Genomic DNA, 17,461 nt, shown 5'->3' with positions numbered 1-17,461 from the left:
TGCCAAGCTTGTAGCATCATACCCAAGAAGACTTGAGGCTGTAATCGCTGTCAAAGGTGCTTCAACAAAGTACTGAGTAAACGGTCTGGATATTTATGTAAATGTCATATTTCAGTTGCAAACATTTATAAAAACCTGTTTTTGCTTTGTCATTATGCGTTGTTGTGTGTAGATTGATGAGATTTTTAATTTTTAATTTGATCTGTTTTAGAATAAGGCTGTAACGTACCAGAATGTGTGAAAAGCCAAGGGGTCGGAATCCTTTCTGAATGTACTGTAATAGTGTGAGGGTGTATACTAAGCTAATTGGCCTTGTTATACAGTAAGTATGATGTTGATCAGATGAGAGGTTCAATGATCAACTATCATTACCTTACTGCTGGAGAGAGGAAACACTGTGTGTCCCAAATGGAACCCTATTCCTTATAGGCTCTGGTCAAATGTAGTGCACATCATAGGGCTCTGGTCAAATGTAGTGCACTAAATAGGGCCCTGGTCAAATGTAGTGCACTAAATAGGGCTCTGGTCAAATGTAGTGCACTAAATAGGGCTCTGGTCAAATGTAGTGCACTAAATAGGGCTCTGGTCAAGTGTAGTGCACTAAATAGGGCTCTGGTCAAATGTAATGCACTAAATAGGGAATCGGGTGTCATTTGGGATGCATCCCAAGAGAGTTCACAGTGAGATTTATCAAAAGGCTTTGATGCGTTTTGGACCATAGTCATTCAAATAGAAGGTGGGTGGATGGGTGATCTGTTCAAACAGTGGTAATCATTTTGTACTCAGGGCAATATATAATCCCCTGGAGTTTCCACTGACAAATGGAGAGAGAGAGGAGGGAGAAGGGAGAGAGAGGAGGGAGAAGGGAGAGAGTGGGACGGAGAAGGGAGAGAGTGGGACGGAGAAGGGAGAGGGAGAGAGAGAGGAGGGAGAGAGAGGAGGGAGAAGGGAGAGAGAGGAGGGAGAAGGGAGAGGGAGAGGGAGAGAGAGGAGGGAGAAGGGAGAGGGAGAAGGGAGAGAGAGGAGGGAGAAGGGAGAGAGAGGAGGGAGAGGGAGAAGGGAGAGAGAGGAGGGAGAAGGGAGAGAGAGGAGGGAGAAGGGAGAGGGAGAAGGGAGAGAGAGGAGGGAGAAGGGAGAGAGAGGAGGGAGAGAGAGAGAGAGAGAGAGAGAGGAGGGAGAAGGGAGAGAGGAGGGAGAAGGGAGAGAGAGGAGGGAGAGAGAGAGAGAGGAGGGAGAAGGGAGAGAGAGGGAGAAGGGAGAGAGGGAGGAGAGAGTGGGACGGAGAAGAGAGAGAGAGGGAGGGAGGGAGAAGAGGGAGAGGGAGGGAGAGAGAGAGAGAGGGAGAGAGAGAGAGGGACGGAGAAGAGAGAGGGAGGGTGGGGAGGAGGGAGAAGAGGGAGAGGGAGGGAGGGAGAGGGAGAGAGAGAGAGGGACGGAGAAGAGAGAGGGAGGGTGGGGAGGAGGGAGAAGAGGGAGAGGGAGGGAGGGAGAGAGAGAGAAGTTAAGGGCAGTAGGGGACAGTCTGTTTACCGTCGTTAAAACCAAACCAAAGAAAGTCCTTGTTATTTCCCCAGTAATTAGTCCTTCACACACCCTCCTACAAAACACACCATAAATAACATCAAATGAACAAAAACTGCACAAGTAAACAAACAAACAAACAAACAAACATGGAGCAGCACTGCAGCACCATCCACCCTGCTCTCTCTCTCTGTCCCTGTATCCACGCCAGAAAACATGCTTATTAGGAAAGTCTCTGCAGCGTGACATGAATTAGCCAAAGTGTTCCCAAAACCATCTGTTTCTCTGTATGCTACTCAGACATTTATTAAAAGACCGATTCAAAGGGCACAGTCAGGAGTGAAAATACCAAGCACAGTTGGAAGCAACAAGCACATGTTATTGCTGGCATGGGCTGAATGAGCAAGCTGACAGACGAGGAAGGGGAGGAGGAGAAAGGAGACGAATCCTAAGAGACAACTAGACATGTTTTATATTAATATTACTATTAGCACAGCTAGCTCTATCCATATTGTTTATGACTGTTAACCTAGCTAGATAATATTAGCACAGCTAGCTCTATCCATATTGTTTATGACTGTTAACCTAGCTAGATAATATTAGCACAGCTAGCTCTATCCATATTGTATATGACTGTTAACCTAGCTAGATAATATTAGCACAGCTAGCTCTATCCATATTATATATGACTGTTAACCTAGCTAGATAATATTAGCACAGCTAGCTTTATCCATATTGTATATGACTGTTAACCTAGCTAGATAATATTAGCACAGCTAGCTCTATCCATATTGTATATGACTGTTAACCTAGCTAGATAATATTAGCACAGCTAGCTCTATCCATATTGTATATGACTGTTAACCTAGCTAGTTAATATTAGCACAGCTAGCTCTATCCATATTGTTTATGACTGTTAACCTAGCTAGATAATATTAGCACAGCTAGCTCAATCCATATTGTATATGACTGTTAACCTAGCTAGTTAATATTAGCACAGCTAGCTCTATCCATATTGCTTATGACTGTTAACCTAGCTAGATAATATTAGCACAGCTAGCTCTATCCATATTGTTTATGACTGTTAACCTAGCTAGTTAATATTAGCACAGCTAGCTCAATCCATATTGTATATGACTGTTAACCTAGCTAGTTAATATTAGCACAGCTAGCTCTATCCATATTGTTTATGACTGTTAACCTAGCTAGATAATATTAGCACAGCTAGCTCTATCCATATTGTTTATGACTGTTAACCTAGCTAGTTAATATTAGCACAGCTAGCTCTATCCATATTGTTTATGACTGTTAACCTAGCTAGATAATATTAGCACAGCTAGCTCTATCCATATTGTTTATGACTGTTAACCTAGCTAGATAATATTAGCACAGCTAGCTCTATCCATATTGTTTATGACTGTTAACCTAGCTAGATAATATTAGCACAGCAAGCTCTATCCATATTGTTTATGACTGTTAACCTAGCTAGATAATATTAGCACAGCTAGCTCTATCCATATTGTATATGACTGTTAACCTAGCTAGATAATATTAGCACAGCTAGCTCTATCCATATTGTATATGACTGTTAACCTAGCTAGATAATATTAGCACAGCTAGCTCTATCCATATTGCTTATGACTGTTAACCTAGCTAGATAATATTAGCACAGCTAGCTCTATCCATATTGTTTATGACTGTTAACCTAGCTAGATAATATTAGCACAGCTAGCTCTATCCATATTGTATATGACTGTTAACCTAGCTAGTTAATATTAGCACAGCTAGCTCTATCCATATTGTTTATGACTGTTAACCTAGCTAGATAATATTAGCACAGCTAGCTCTATCCATATTGTTTATGACTGTTAACCTAGCTAGTTAATATTAGCACAGCTAGCTCTATCCATATTGTTTATGACTGTTAACCTAGCTAGATAATATTAGCACAGCTAGCTCTATCCATATTGTTTATGACTGTTAACCTAGCTAGATAATATTAGCACAGCTAGCTCTATCCATATTGTTTATGACTGTTAACCTAGCTAGATAATATTAGCACAGCTAGCTCTATCCATATTGTATATGACTGTTAACCTAGCTAGTTAATATTAGCACAGCTACCTCTATCCATATTGTTTATGACTGTTAACCTAGCTAGTTAATATTAGCACAGCTAGCTCTATCCCTATTGTTTATGACTGTTAACCTAGCTAGTTAATATTAGCACAGCTAGCTCTATCCATATTGTTTATGACTGTTAACCTAGCTAGATGTTGATGTCAACACAAGACAAACACATATGTTTGTACCACTCAGCGTAGATGTTGGCTATGTTGGGGTAAATGAAGACTTATTATTTTGATAATTTTGTCCAGACGTTCTGTTAATTCTAGAACTTCCCATTTGACTGTCTTCATGATGATGTCACAGGTACACCAGTATGAGTTAAATCCCCACATGACGTTTTTAAATAGTTTATCATCATTCAATTAAAAAAAAAGAAAAGAAAATGAAGCCATCTTGTGTTTATGAACATAAGCTTCTTTGCTGAAGGCATGATGAGCAAATTAATTAAGGAGGTGATTAATAAACATTAATTCAGCAGCTAGGGAGAACAATGCAATTAACTTTGTGTATTGAATTAAATTGGCCTCTGTTTGATTAAGATAATATACTAAATTAATCTCATGGTGACACAAACAATATGAGAACACAAAATAAAGCATCTCGCCTCACCGGGAAATCATTTGATTGTCCCCCGAAATCATGTTGGATTTTGAAATGAATGGCTGCTTTGAAGATGTTCACTGAAAGAATCAACAAGGCCAGATTGGATTGCTCTCTCTCTCTCTCTCTCTCTCTCTCTCTCTCTCTCTCTCGCTTTCTCTCTCTCTCTCTCTCTCTCTCGCTCTCTCACTCGCTTTCTCTCTCTCTCTCTCTCGCTCTCTCACTCGCTTTCTCTCTCTCGCTCGCTCTCTCGCTCTCTCACTCGCTTTCTCTCTCTCGCTCTCTCTCTCACTCGCTTTCTCTCTATCTCTCTCTCTCTCTGTCTCTCTCTCTCTCTTTCTCTCTCTCTCGCTCTCTCTCTCTCTCTCGCTCTGTCTCTCTGTCTCTCTCTCTCTCTCGCTCTCTCACTCTCTCTCTCGCTCTCTCACTCGCTTTCTCTCTCTCTCTCTCGCTCTCTCACTCGCTCTCTCGCTCTCTCACTCGCTTTCTCTCTCTCGCTCTCTCTCTCTCTCTCTCTCTCGCTCTCTCACTCGCTTTCTCTCTATCTCTCTCTCTCTCTCTCTGTCTCTCTCTCTCTCTTTCTCTCTCTCTCTCTCGCTCTCTCTCTCTCTCTCTCGCTCTGTCTCTCTGTCTCTCTCTCTCTCTCTCTCTCTCTCTCTCGCTCTCTCTCTCGCTCTCTCTCGCTCTCTCTCTCTCTCGCTCTCTCTCGCTCTCTCGCTCTCTCTCTCTCTCTCCTCGCTCGCTCTCTCTCTCTCTCTCTCTCTCTCTCTCTCTCGCTCTCTCGCTCTCTCGCTCTCTCTCTCGCTCTCTCTCGCTCTCTCTCTCGCTCTCTCACTCGCTTTCTCTCTCTCGCTCTCTCTCGCTCTCTCTCGCTCTCTCACTCGCTTTCTCTCTCTCTCTCGCTCTCTCACTCGCTTTCTCTCTCTCGCTCTCTCACTCGCTTTCTCTCTCTCTCTCTCTCTCTCTCTCGCTCTCTCACTCGCTTTCTCTCTCTCTCTCTCTCGCTCTCTCACTCGCTTTCTCTCTCTCTCTCGCTCTCTCACTCGCTTTCTCTCTCTCTCTCACTCGCTTTCTCTCTCTCTCTCTCTCTCGCTCTCTCACTCGCTTTCTCTCTCTCTCTCACTCGCTTTCTCTCTCTCTCTCTCTCTCTCGCTCTCTCACTCGCTTTCTCTCTCTCTCTCTCTCTCGCTCTCTCACTCGCTTTCTCTCTCTCTCACTCGCTTTCTCTCTCTCTCTCTCTCTCGCTCTCACTCTCACTCGCTCTCATTTTCTTTCTCTCTCTCTCTATGATGTACATATTGCCAAAGCTTACTTTGGAGATTTACAGTATTAACATCATTAAAATAGTAATTATCATTATTGTCAAAGGGACAACAGTAACAACAATAACCAAGGGTCAAAATAACCATACATTCAACAATAACAATAATCATACAGTAGAGGACATGTGCAGGTTGATTGGTCTGTCAGACACTGTCCCTCATCTTATGGCAGGCAGCAATGTAGTGCGCTGCCAACCCACAGCTCTCTGCGTCCTCCCCCAACAGGACTGGTAGCCTGTCCTCATCAGAGAGGTCTTTGAAACCTTGAATAAGGGTTTCACATTTGGGGAAGTGACACTCTAATTGTTTTATATTTTTGAAATTTTGTCAGGAAATGCAGCTCTGTCTCAGGTTCTGCTGTGGTGCAGTGGTTGCACAGCCTTTCCTCTACAAGGAACCAGGTTTTCCTGTGTCTACCCTTCTCAATGGCAAGGCTGTGCTCACTGAGCCTGTACTTTGTCAAGGTTTTTCTAAGGTTTTGATCAGTAACCATGGTCAAATATTTAGCCATAGTGTACTGTCGATTTAGGGCCAGATAGCACTGCATTTTGCTTTGTGTTTGTGCTTGTGTTTCCCAATAAACAATGTAGTTTTGTTTTGACTGTGTTGTAATTTGGTTTATTCTGATTGATTGGATGTTCTGGTCCTGAGGCTTCAGTGTGTTAGTAGAACAGGTTTGTGAACTCAGCCCCAGGACCAGCTGGATGAGGGTCCTGAGTCTTCAGTGTGTTAGTAGAACAGGTTTGTGAACTCAGACCCGGGACCAGCTGGATGAGGGTCCTGAGGCTTCAGTGTGTTAGTAGAACAGGTTTGTGAACTCAGCCCCAGGACCAGCTGGATGAGGGTCCTGAGGCTTCAGTGTGTTAGTAGAACAGGTTTGTGAACTCAGCCCCAGGACCAGCTGGATGAGGGTCCTGAGGCTTCAGTGTGTTAGTAGAACAGGTTTGTGAACTCAGCCCCAGGACCAGCTGGATGAGGGTCCTGAGGCTTCAGTGTGTTAGTAGAACAGGTTTGTGAACTCAGCCCCGGGACCAGCTGGATGAGGGTCCTGAGGTTTCAGTGTGTTAGTAGAACAGGTTTGTGAACTCAGACCCAGGACCAGCTGGATGAGGGTCCTGAGGCTTCAGTGTGTTAGTAGAACAGGTTTGTGAACTCAGCCCCAGGACCAGCTGGATGAGGGTCCTGAGGCTTCAGTGTGTTAGTAGAACAGGTTAGTGAACTCAGACCCGGGACCAGCTGGATGAGGGTCCTGAGGCTTCAGTGTGTTAGTAGAACAGGTTTGTGAACTCAGCCCCAGGACCAGCTGGATGAGGGTCCTGAGGCTTCAGTGTGTTTAGTAGAACAGGTTTGTGAACTCAGCCCCAGGACCAGCTGGATGAGGGGACTCTTTTCTTTGCTCAGCTCTTGGCATTGCAGGGCTTGGTAATGATATGAGAGGGGGGTCACTGTATTTTAGATGTTTCCAAAACTTAATTGCTCTTTTTTGAGTTTTTATTATTAGTGAATATTGGCCTAATTCTGCCCTGCATGCATTGTTTGTAGTTTTCCTCTGGACATGCAGGAGAATCTTACAGAACTCTGCATGTAGGGTTTCAATGGGGTGTTTGTCCCATTTGGAGAAATCTTGTTTTGCAAGTGGACCCCACACCTCGCTGCCATAAAGTGCAATTGGTTCAATGACACATTCCATTCATTTTAGCCTGAATTTAATAAGCATTTCAATTTTAATTAGTTTTTTAATGGCGTAGAATGCCCTGCGTGCTTTCTCTCTCAGTTCATTCACTGCCTCATTAAGGTGTCCAGTTGAACTTATTTATAAACCTCAGTAATTGTAGTGTGTACAGTACTATATATATTTAAACCTCAGTAATTGTAGTGTGTACAGTACTATATATATTTAAACCTCAGTAATTGTAGTGTGTACAGTACTATATATATTTAAACCTCAGTAATTGTAGTGTGTACAGTACTATATATATTTAAACCTCAGTAATTGTAGTGTGTACAGCACTATATATATTTAAACCTCAGTAATTGTAGTGTGTACAGCACTATATATATTTAAACCTCAGTAATTGTAGTGTGTACAGTACTATATATATTTAAACCTCAGTAATTGTAGTGTGTACAGCACTATATATATTTAAACCTCAGTAATTGTAGTGTGTACAGTACTTTATATATTTTGTACCAATTGAGAACTTTGGTCGAATTCCCTGAGATCTTCTCTGGAAAATCATTATTTTAGTATTTTTGAGGTTTACTGCCAGGGCCCAGGTCTGGCAGTACTGCTCTAGCAGGTCCAGGCTGTAGGCCAGGTGCTGTGGGGGACAGCAGACACAGGTCATCTTTAATATCTCTATCCATCCATTAATTTCCACTCGTCTGTCTGGTCACATCTCTCCTACTTCCTGAGGTAATGATGTGTTACTCAGGTCAGACAAGTAGAGAGTGTTGGTCTGTGTGTTTCCCTGGTAACATAATCGGCTGGCAGGTAGACAACAGTATTCTTTGACTCGTCAGTGGGACTCGTCAGTAATGTCATATCCTGGTTTTCTTTGTTGTGAGTTTAGTCCAGGATCTTTAGTCCTGCCTACTGAGAGGGAGGAGGGACAATTCTCTCAGGACCAGAACAGCTGGTTTATCAAACCATGGCTTTAACATTTACCCCCCCTCACTCATCCATCTTTAACATTTACCCCCCCTCACTCATCCATCTTTAACATTTACCCCCCCCTCACTCATCCATCTTTAACATTTACCCCCTTCACTCATCCATCTTTAACATTTACCTCCCTCACTCATCCATCTTTAACATTTACCCCCCCTCACTCATCCATCTTTAACATTTACCCCCCTCACTCATCCATCTTTAACATTTACCCCCCTCACTCATCCATCTTTAACATTTACCCCCCCCCCTCACTCATCCATCTTTAACATTTACCTCCCTCACTCATCCATCTTTAACATTTACCCCCCCTCACTCATCCATCTTTAACATTTACCCCCCTCACTCATCCATCTTTAACATTTACCCCCCTCACCCATCCATCTTTAACATTTACACCCCTCCTCACTCATCCATCTTTAACATTTACACCCTCGCTCATCCATCTTTAACATTTCTGGACTTAATGCTCTAGACCTCTTCTTCTCGTCTGTCTGTCTGTCTGTCTGTCTGTCTGTCTGTCTGTCTGTCTGTCTGTCTGTCTGTCTGTCTGTCTGTCTGTCTGTCTGTCTGTCTGTCTGTCAATCCCTTTGTCTTTCGTGATAGATCAGTGTTAAATTGCTGAGGTAAAGATACAGTTGAGGAGTTTTTATGCCTTCAACCCCCCGCGCGCGCGCGTGCGCGCGCGCGCCACACACACACACACACACACACACACACACACACACACACCCACACACACAGGGCTAAGGGGGATAGGTATCAAGGAGAACCCAGGGTCACTGTGACGACACTTGTTCCTATTAGAAATACATCAATAACTTCCCATAATCCCCTAAAAGGAGGCGCCCGGCCGTGTTCCTGTCATTAGAGCAGAGCCTGTGATCTGGGAACACCACAGATTGTCCTAGCTGTGTTCCTGTCATTAGAGCAGAGCCTGTGATCTGGGAATACCACAGATTGTCCTAGCCGTGTCCCTGTCATTAGAGCAGAGCCTGTAATCTGGGGAACGCCACAGATTGTCCTAGCTGTGTTCCTGTCATTAGAGCAGAGCCTGTAATCTGGGAATACCACAGCTTGTCCTAGCTGTGTCCCTGTCATTAGAGCAGAGCCTGTAATCTGGGAATACCACAGCTTGTCCTAGCTGTGTCCCTGTCATTAGAGCAGAGCCTGTAATCTGGGAATACCACAGCTTGTCCTAGCTGTGTCCCTGTCATTAGAGCAGAGTCTGTAATCTGGGTAACGCCACAGATTGTCCTAGCTGTGTTCCTGTCATTAGAGCAGAGTCTGTAATCTGGGAACACCACAGATTGTCCTAGCTGTGTCCCTGTCATTAGAGCAGAGTCTGTAATCTGGGAACACCACAGTTTGTCCTAGCTGTGTTCCTGTCATTAGAGCAGAGCCTGTAATCTGGGAATACCACAGATTGTCCTAGCTGTGTTCCTGTCATTAGAGCAGAGCCTGTAATCTGGGAATACCACAGATTGTCCTAGCTGTGTTCCTGTCATTAGAGCAGAGTCTGTAATCTGGGAATACCACAGATTGTCCTAGCTGTGTCCCTGTCATTAGAGCAGAGTCTGTAATCTGGGAATACCACAGATTGTCCTAGCTGTGTTCCTGTCATTAGAGCAGAGCCTGTAATCTGGGAATACCACAGATTGTCCTAGCTGTGTTCCTGTCATTAGAGCAGAGCCTGTGATCTGGGAACACCACAGATTGTCCTAGCTGTGTTCCTGTCATTAGAGCAGAGCCTGTGATCTGGGAATACCACAGATTGTCCTAGCCGTGTCCCTGTCATTAGAGCAGAGCCTGTAATCTGGGGAACGCCACAGATTGTCCTAGCTGTGTCCCTGTCATTAGAGCAGAGCCTGTAATCTGGGGAACGCCACAGATTGTCCTAGCTGTGTCCCTGTCATTAGAGCAGAGCCTGTAATCTGGGAATACCACAGCTTGTCCTAGCCGTGTCCCTGTCATTAGAGCAGAGCCTGTAATCTGGGAATACCACAGCTTGTCCTAGCTGTGTCCCTGTCATTAGAGCAGAGCCTGTAATCTGGGAATACCACAGATTGTCCTAGCTGTGTTCCTGTCATTAGAGCAGAGCCTGTAATCTGGGAATACCACAGATTGTCCTAGCTGTGTCCCTGTCATTAGAGCAGAGCCTGTAATCTGGGAATACCACAGATTGTCCTAGCTGTGTTCCTGTCATTAGAGCAGAGGCTGTAATCTGGGAATACCACAGATTGTCCTAGCTGTGTTCCTGTCATTAGAGCAGAGCCTGTAATCTGGGAACACCACAGATTGTCCTAGCTGTGTTCCTGTCATTAGAGCAGAGCCTGTAATCTGGGAATACCACAGATTGTCCTAGCTGTGTTCCTGTCATTAGAGCAGAGCCTGTAATCTGGGAATACCACAGATTGTCCTAGCTGTGTCCCTGTCATTAGAGCAGAGCCTGTAATCTGGGAATACCACAGATTGTCCTAGCTGTGTTCCTGTCATTAGAGCAGAGCCTGTAATCTGGGAATACCACAGATTGTCCTAGCTGTGTTCCTGTCATTAGAGCAGAGCCTGTAATCTGGGAATACCACAGATTGTCCTAGCTGTGTTCCTGTCATTAGAGCAGAGCCTGTAATCTGGGAATAGCACAGATTGTCCTAGCTGTGTTCCTGTCATTAGAGCAGAGCCTGTAATCTGGGAATACCACAGATTGTCCTAGCTGTGTTCCTGTCATTAGAGCAGAGCCTGTAATCTGGGAATACCACAGATTGTCCTAGCTGTGTTCCTGTCATTAGAGCAGAGTCTGTAATCTGGGAACACCACAGATTGTCCTAGCTGTGTCCCTGTCATTAGAGCAGAGCCTGTAATCTGGGAATACCACAGATTGTCCTAGCTGTGTTCCTGTCATTAGAGCAGAGCCTGTAATCTGGGAATACCACAGATTGTCCTAGCTGTGTTCCTGTCATTAGAGCAGAGCCTGTAATCTGGGAATACCACAGATTGTCCTAGCTGTGTTCCTGTCATTAGAGCAGAGTCTGTAATCTGGGAACACCACAGATTGTCCTAGCTGTGTTCCTGGAGCAGGTGGGGGTGGCATCCCAAGAAACTGTGCTGCTGGTCTGCCCAGCCCAATCTGGAATGTTTTGGGTTGGGAGGGATAGAGAGGATGGATGGTGGAATAGAGGAAGGAAAGGATGGATGGTGGAATAGAGGAAGGAAAGGATGGATGGTGGAATAGAGGAAGGAAAGGATGGATGGTGGAATAGAGGAAGGAAAGGATGGATGGTGGAATAGAGGAAGGAAAGGATGGATGGTGGAATAGAGGAAGGAAAGGATGGATGGTGGAATAGAGGAAGGAAAGGATGGATGGTGGAATAGAGGAAGGAAAGGATGGATGGTGGAATAGAGGAAGGAAAGGATGGATGGTGGAATAGAGGAAGGAAAGGATGGATGGTGGAATAGAGGAAGGAAAGGATGGATGGTGGAATAGAGGAAGGAAAGGATGGATGGTGGAATAGAGGAAGGAAAGGATGGATGGTGGAATAGAGGAAGGAAAGGATGGATGGTGGAATAGGGGAAGGAAAGGATGGATGGTGGAATAGAGGAAGGAAAGGATGGATGGTGGAATAGAGGAAGGAAAGGATGGATGGTGGAATAGAGGAAGGAAAGGATGGATGGTGGAATAGAGGAAGGAAAGGATGGATGGTGGAATAGAGGAAGGAAAGGATGGATGGTGGAATAGAGGAAGGAAAGGATGGATGGTGGAATAGAGGAAGGAAAGGATGGATGGTGGAATAGAGGAAGGAAAGGATGGATGGTGGAATAGAGGAAGGAAAGGATGGATGGTGGAATAGAGGAAGGAAAGGATGGATGGTGGAATAGATGAAGGAAAGGATGGATGGTGGAATAGATGAAGGAAAGGATGGATGGTGGAATAGGGGAAGGAAAGGATGGATGGTGGAATAGAGGAAGGAAAGGATGGATGGTGGAATAGGGGAAGGAAAGGATGGATGGTGGAATAGGGGAAGGAAAGGATGGATGGTGGAATAGAGGAAGGAAAGGATGGATGGTGGAATAGAGGAAGGAAAGGATGGATGGTGGAATAGAGGAAGGAAAGGATGGATGGTGGAATAGAGGAAGGAAAGGATGGATGGTGGAATAGGGGAAGGAAAGGATGGATGGTGGAATAGAGGAAGGAAATTAAGGAAAGTGGAATAGAGGAAGGAAATGATGGATGGTGGAATAGAGGAAGGAAAGGATGGATAGTGGAATAGAGGAAGGAAAGGATGGATGGTGGAATAGAGGAAGGAAAGGATGGATAGAGGGAGGGTGGAAAGAGTTAGCCTATCGCTGCTGTTAGAGATGATGACCGATGAGGAAACGGCCATTGAAGTGTTTCTTTTTACCATGAATATCTCTTAGACACATGTCCTGCTCATATTGTCAGTCTGCTATAACACAACACAGAATTCTAGATGACTGGGTGGACTGTGAATGGAGAGGTAGGTGGTAGTTTGGAGTGGTGGTGTGAATGGAGAGGTAGGTGGTAGTTTGGAGTGGTGGACTGTGAATGGAGAGGTAGGTGGTAGTTTGGAGTGGTGGACTGTGAATGGAGAGGTAGGTGGTAGTTTGGAGTGGTGGAGTGTGAATGGAGAGGTAGGTGGTAGTTTGGAGTGGTGGTGTGAATAGAGAGGTAGGTGGTAGTTTGGAGTGGTGGTGTGAATGGAGAGGTAGGTGGTAGTTTGGAGTGATGGAGTGTGAATGGAGAGGTAGGTGGTAGTTTGGAGTGGTTGTGTGAATGGGGAGGTAGGTGGTAGTTTGGAGTGGTGGAGTGTGAATGGAGAGGTAGGTGGTAGTTTGGAGTGGTGGAGTGTGAATGGAGAGGTAGTTGGTAGTTTGGAGTGGTGGTGTGAATGGAGAGGTAGGTGGTAGTTTGGAGTGGTGGAGTGTGAATGGAGAGGTAGGTGGTAGTTTAGAGTGGTGGAGTGTGAATGGAGAGGTAGGTGGTAGTTTGGAGTGGTGGAGTGTGAATGGAGAGGTAGGTGGTAGTTTGGAGTGGTGGTGTGAATGGAGAGGTAGGTGGTAGTTTGGAGTGGTGGTGTGAATGGAGAGGTAGGTGGTAGTTTGGAGTGGTGGTGTGAATGGAGAGGTAGGTGGTAGTTTGGAGTGGTGGACTGTGAATGGAGAGGTAGGTGGTAGTTTGGAGTGGTGGTGTGAATGGGGAGGTAGGTGGGAGAGATACGTGGTAGTTTGGAGTGGTGGTGTGAATGGAGAGGTAGGTGGTAGTTTGGAGTGGTGGTGTGAATGGGGAGGTAGGTGGTAGTTTGGAGTGGTGGTGTGAATGGAGAGGTAGGTGGTAGTTTGGAGTGGTGGTGTGAATGGAGAGGTAGGTGGTAGTTTGGACTGGTGGTGTGAATGGAGAGGTAGGTGGTAGTTTGGAGTGATGGAGTGTGAATGGAGAGGTAGGTGGTAGTTTGGAGTGGTGGTGTGAATGGAGAGGTAGGTGGTAGTTTGGAGTGGTGGTGTGAATGGGGAGGTAGGTGGTAGTTTGGAGAGATACGTGGTAGTTTGGAGTGGTGGTGTGAATGGAGAGGTAGTTTGGAGTGGTGGTGTGAATGGAGAGGTAGGTGGTAGTTTGGAGTGGTGGTGTGAATGGAGAGGTAGGTGGTAGTTTGGAGTGGTGGTGTGAATGGAGAGGTAGTTTGGAGTGGTGGTGTGAATGGAGAGGTAGTTTGGAGTGGTGGTGTGAATGGAGAGGTAGGTGGTAGTTTGGAGTGGTGGTGTGAATGGGGAGGTAGGTGGTAGTTTGGAGTGGTGGTGTGATTGGAGAGGTAGGTGGTAGTTTGGAGTGGTGGACTGTGAATGGAGAGGTAGGTGCTAGTTTGGAGTGGTGGTGTGAATGGAGAGGTAGGTGATAGTTTGGAGTGGTGGTGTGAATGGAGAGGTAGGTGGTAGTTTGGAGTGGTGGTGTGAATGGAGAGGTAGGTGGTAGTTTGGAGTGGTGGAGTGTGAATGGAGAGGTAGGTGGTAGTTTGGAGTGGTGGAGTGTGAATGGAGAGGTAGGTGGTAGTTTGGAGTGGTGGTGTGAATGGAGAGGTAGGTGGTAGTTTGGAGTGGTGGTGTGAATGGAGAGGTAGGTGGTAGTTTGGAGTGGTGATGTGAATGGAGAGGTAGGTGGTAGTTTGGAGTGGTGGAGTGTGAATGCAGAGGTAGGTGGTAGTTTGGAGTGGTGTAGTGTGAATGGAGAGGTAGGTGGTAGTTTGGAGTGATGGAGTGTGAATGGAGAGGTAGGTGGTAGTTTGGAGTGGTGGTGTGAATGGAGAGGTAGGTGGTAGTTTGGAGTGGTGGTGTGAATGGAGAGGTAGGTGGTAGTTTGGAGTGGTGGAGTGTGAATGGAGAGGTAGGTGGTAGTTTGGAGTGGTGGAGTGTGAATGGAGAGGTAGGTGGTAGTTTGGAGTGGTGGTGTGAATGGAGAGGTAGGTGGTAGTTTGGAGTGGTGGTGTGAATGGAGAGGTAGGTGGTAGTTTGGAGTTGTGGTGTGAATGGAGAGGTAGGTGGTAGTTTGGAGTGGTGGTGTGAATGGAGAGGTAGGTGGTAGTTTGGAGTGATGGAGTGTGAATGGAGAGGTAGGTGGTAGTTTGGAGTGGTTGTGTGAATGGGGAGGTAGGTGGTAGTTTGGAGAGATAGGTGGTAGTTTGGAGTGGTGGTGTGAATGGAGAGGTAGGTGGTAGTTTGGAGTGGTGGAGTGTGAATGGAGAGGTAGTTGGTAGTTTGGAGTGGTGGTGTGAATGGAGAGGTAGGTGGTAGTTTGGAGTGGTGGAGTGTGAATGGAGAGGTAGGTGGTAGTTTGGAGTGGTGGAGTGTGAATGGAGAGGTAGGTGGTAGTTTGGAGTGGTGGTGTGAATGGAGAGGTAGGTGGTAGTTTGGAGTGGTGGTGTGAATGGAGAGGTAGGTGGTAGTTTGGAGTGGTGGTGTGAATGGAGAGGTAGGTGGTAGTTTGGAGTGATGGAGTGTGAATGGAGAGGTAGGTGGTAGTTTGGAGTGGTTGTGTGAATGGGGAGGTAGGTGGTAGTTTGGAGAGATAGGTGGTAGTTTGGAGTGGTGGTGTGAATGGAGAGGTAGGTGGTAGTTTGGAGTGGTGGAGTGTGAATGGAGAGGTAGTTGGTAGTTTGGAGTGGTGGTGTGAATGGAGAGGTAGGTGGTAGTTTGGAGTGGTGGAGTGTGAATGGAGAGGTAGGTGGTAGTTTGGAGTGGTGGAGTGTGAATGGAGAGGTATGTGGTAATTTGGAGTGGTGGAGTGTGAATGGAGAGGTAGTTGGTAGTTTGGAGTGGTGGTGTGAATGGAGAGGTAGGTGGTAGTTTGGAGTGGTGGTGTGAATGGAGAGGTAGGTGGTAGTTTGGAGTGGTGGTGTGAATGGAGAGGTAGGTGGTAGTTTGGAGTGGTGGTGTGCGAGTGTTTCAGCAGGTTTCTACATATCAGTGTGTGTGTGTGTGTGTGTGTGTGTGTGTGTGTGTGTGTGTGTGTGTGTGTGTGTGTGTGTGTGTGTGTGTGTGATATTTAGCGGTCCTGATGATCAGACGTTTGTTTCTGTCCCAGAGAGAGCTAGGAGATCTGACAGCCTATGAAAGGAAGGACAGACTGTTAAGTGTAGTGTGTGTGTGTGTGACTTAGCCGGTTAAGTGTAGTAGTTCTCCTCTGAGAAACGGAGAGATGAGAGATGAATAAGATGCTAAACAAACCAACAAGACAACAACTGAGAGAGACGGAGAGCGAGAAGAGCCCTTAGAGAACGCTGACATGTCGTCTGTCAGCCCCTCAGAAGATGTGCCTCCAGCTCTGTGATCCTCTACAGACTGACAGACTCTGGAGAAACACTTAGAAGTAATGACTGTCAATAGATAAAGGCAGAGAGCTTAGAGAAGGCCAGGGGGTTACAGAGAGAGAGAGAGAGAGGAGACAATACGAGGAGGAAATGAAACAATTGAATGTTGTAGCTGGGAATTTACTGTAAAAGAACTCTGACTGAGAGACAATACCTGATCTCTTCTGGGTCAGGACTAGACAGACTGAGAGACAATACCTGATCTCTTCTGGGTCAGGACTAGACACACTGAGACAATACCTGATCTCTTCTGGGTCAGGACTAGACACACTGAGACAAGGCCTGATCTCTTCTGGGTCAGGACTAGACAGACTGAGACAATACCTGATCTCTTCTGGGTCAGGACTAGACACACTGAGACAAGGCCTGATCTCTTCTGGGTCAGGACTTGACAGACTGAGACAAGGCCTGATCTCTTCTGGGTCAGGACTAGACACACTGAGACAAGGCCTGATCTCTTCTGGGTCAGGACTAGACACACTGAGACAAGGCCTGATCTCTTCTGGGTCAGGACTAGACACACTGAGACAATACCTGATCTCTTCTGGGTCAGGACTAGACAGACTGAGACAATACCTGATCTCTTCTGGGTCAGGACTAGACACACTGAGACAATACCTGATCTCTTCTGGGTCAGGACTAGACACACTGAGACAATACCTGATCTCTTCTGGGTCAGGACTAGACAGACTGAGACAAGGCCTGATCTCTTCTGGGTCAGGACTAGACACACTGAGACAAGGCCTGATCTCTTCTGGGTCAGGACTAGACAGACTGAGACAAGGCCTGATCTCTTCTGGGTCAGGACTAGACACACTGAGACAAGGCCTGATCTCTTCTGGGTCAGGACTAGACACACTGAGACAAGGCCTGATCTCTTCTGGGTCAGGACTAGACACACTGAGACAATACCTGATCTCTTCTGGGTCAGGACTAGACACACTGAGACAATACCTGATCTCTTCTGGGTCAGGACTAGACAGACTGAGACAATACCTGATCTCTTCTGGGTCAGTACTTGACAGACTGAGACAAGGCCTGATCTCTTCTGGGTCAGGACTAGACAGACTGAGACAATACCTGATCTCTTCTGGGTCAGGACTAGACACACTGAGACAAGGCCTGATCTCTTCTGGGTCAGGACTTGACAGACTGAGACAAGGCCTGATCTCTTCTGGGTCAGGACTTGACAGACTGAGACAAGGCCTGATCTCTTCTGGGTCAGGACTTGACAGACTGAGACAATACCTGATCTCTTCTGGGTCAGGACTTGACACACTGATCCAATACCTGATCTCTTCTGGGTCAGGACTAGACAGACTGAGACAATACCTGATCTC

At 46.0% G+C, this 17,461-nt stretch overlaps 1 protein-coding gene across 1 annotated transcript in view; it reads left to right on the top strand.

The window, feature by feature from the left end:
* The window catches only part of LOC106574944 (protein diaphanous homolog 3), a 676,792-nt gene that overhangs the window by 337,313 nt on the left and 322,018 nt on the right, over window positions 1-17,461 (top strand). The window lies entirely within an intron of this gene.

Source organism: Salmo salar, chromosome 16, assembly GCF_965601325.2.
Source record: "Salmo salar chromosome 16, fSalSal1, whole genome shotgun sequence".
Taxonomy (NCBI): Eukaryota; Metazoa; Chordata; class Actinopteri; order Salmoniformes; family Salmonidae; genus Salmo; species Salmo salar.
Note: the sequence above shows the minus strand (reverse complement) of the source record. Positions and strands in the feature narration are given on the sequence as shown.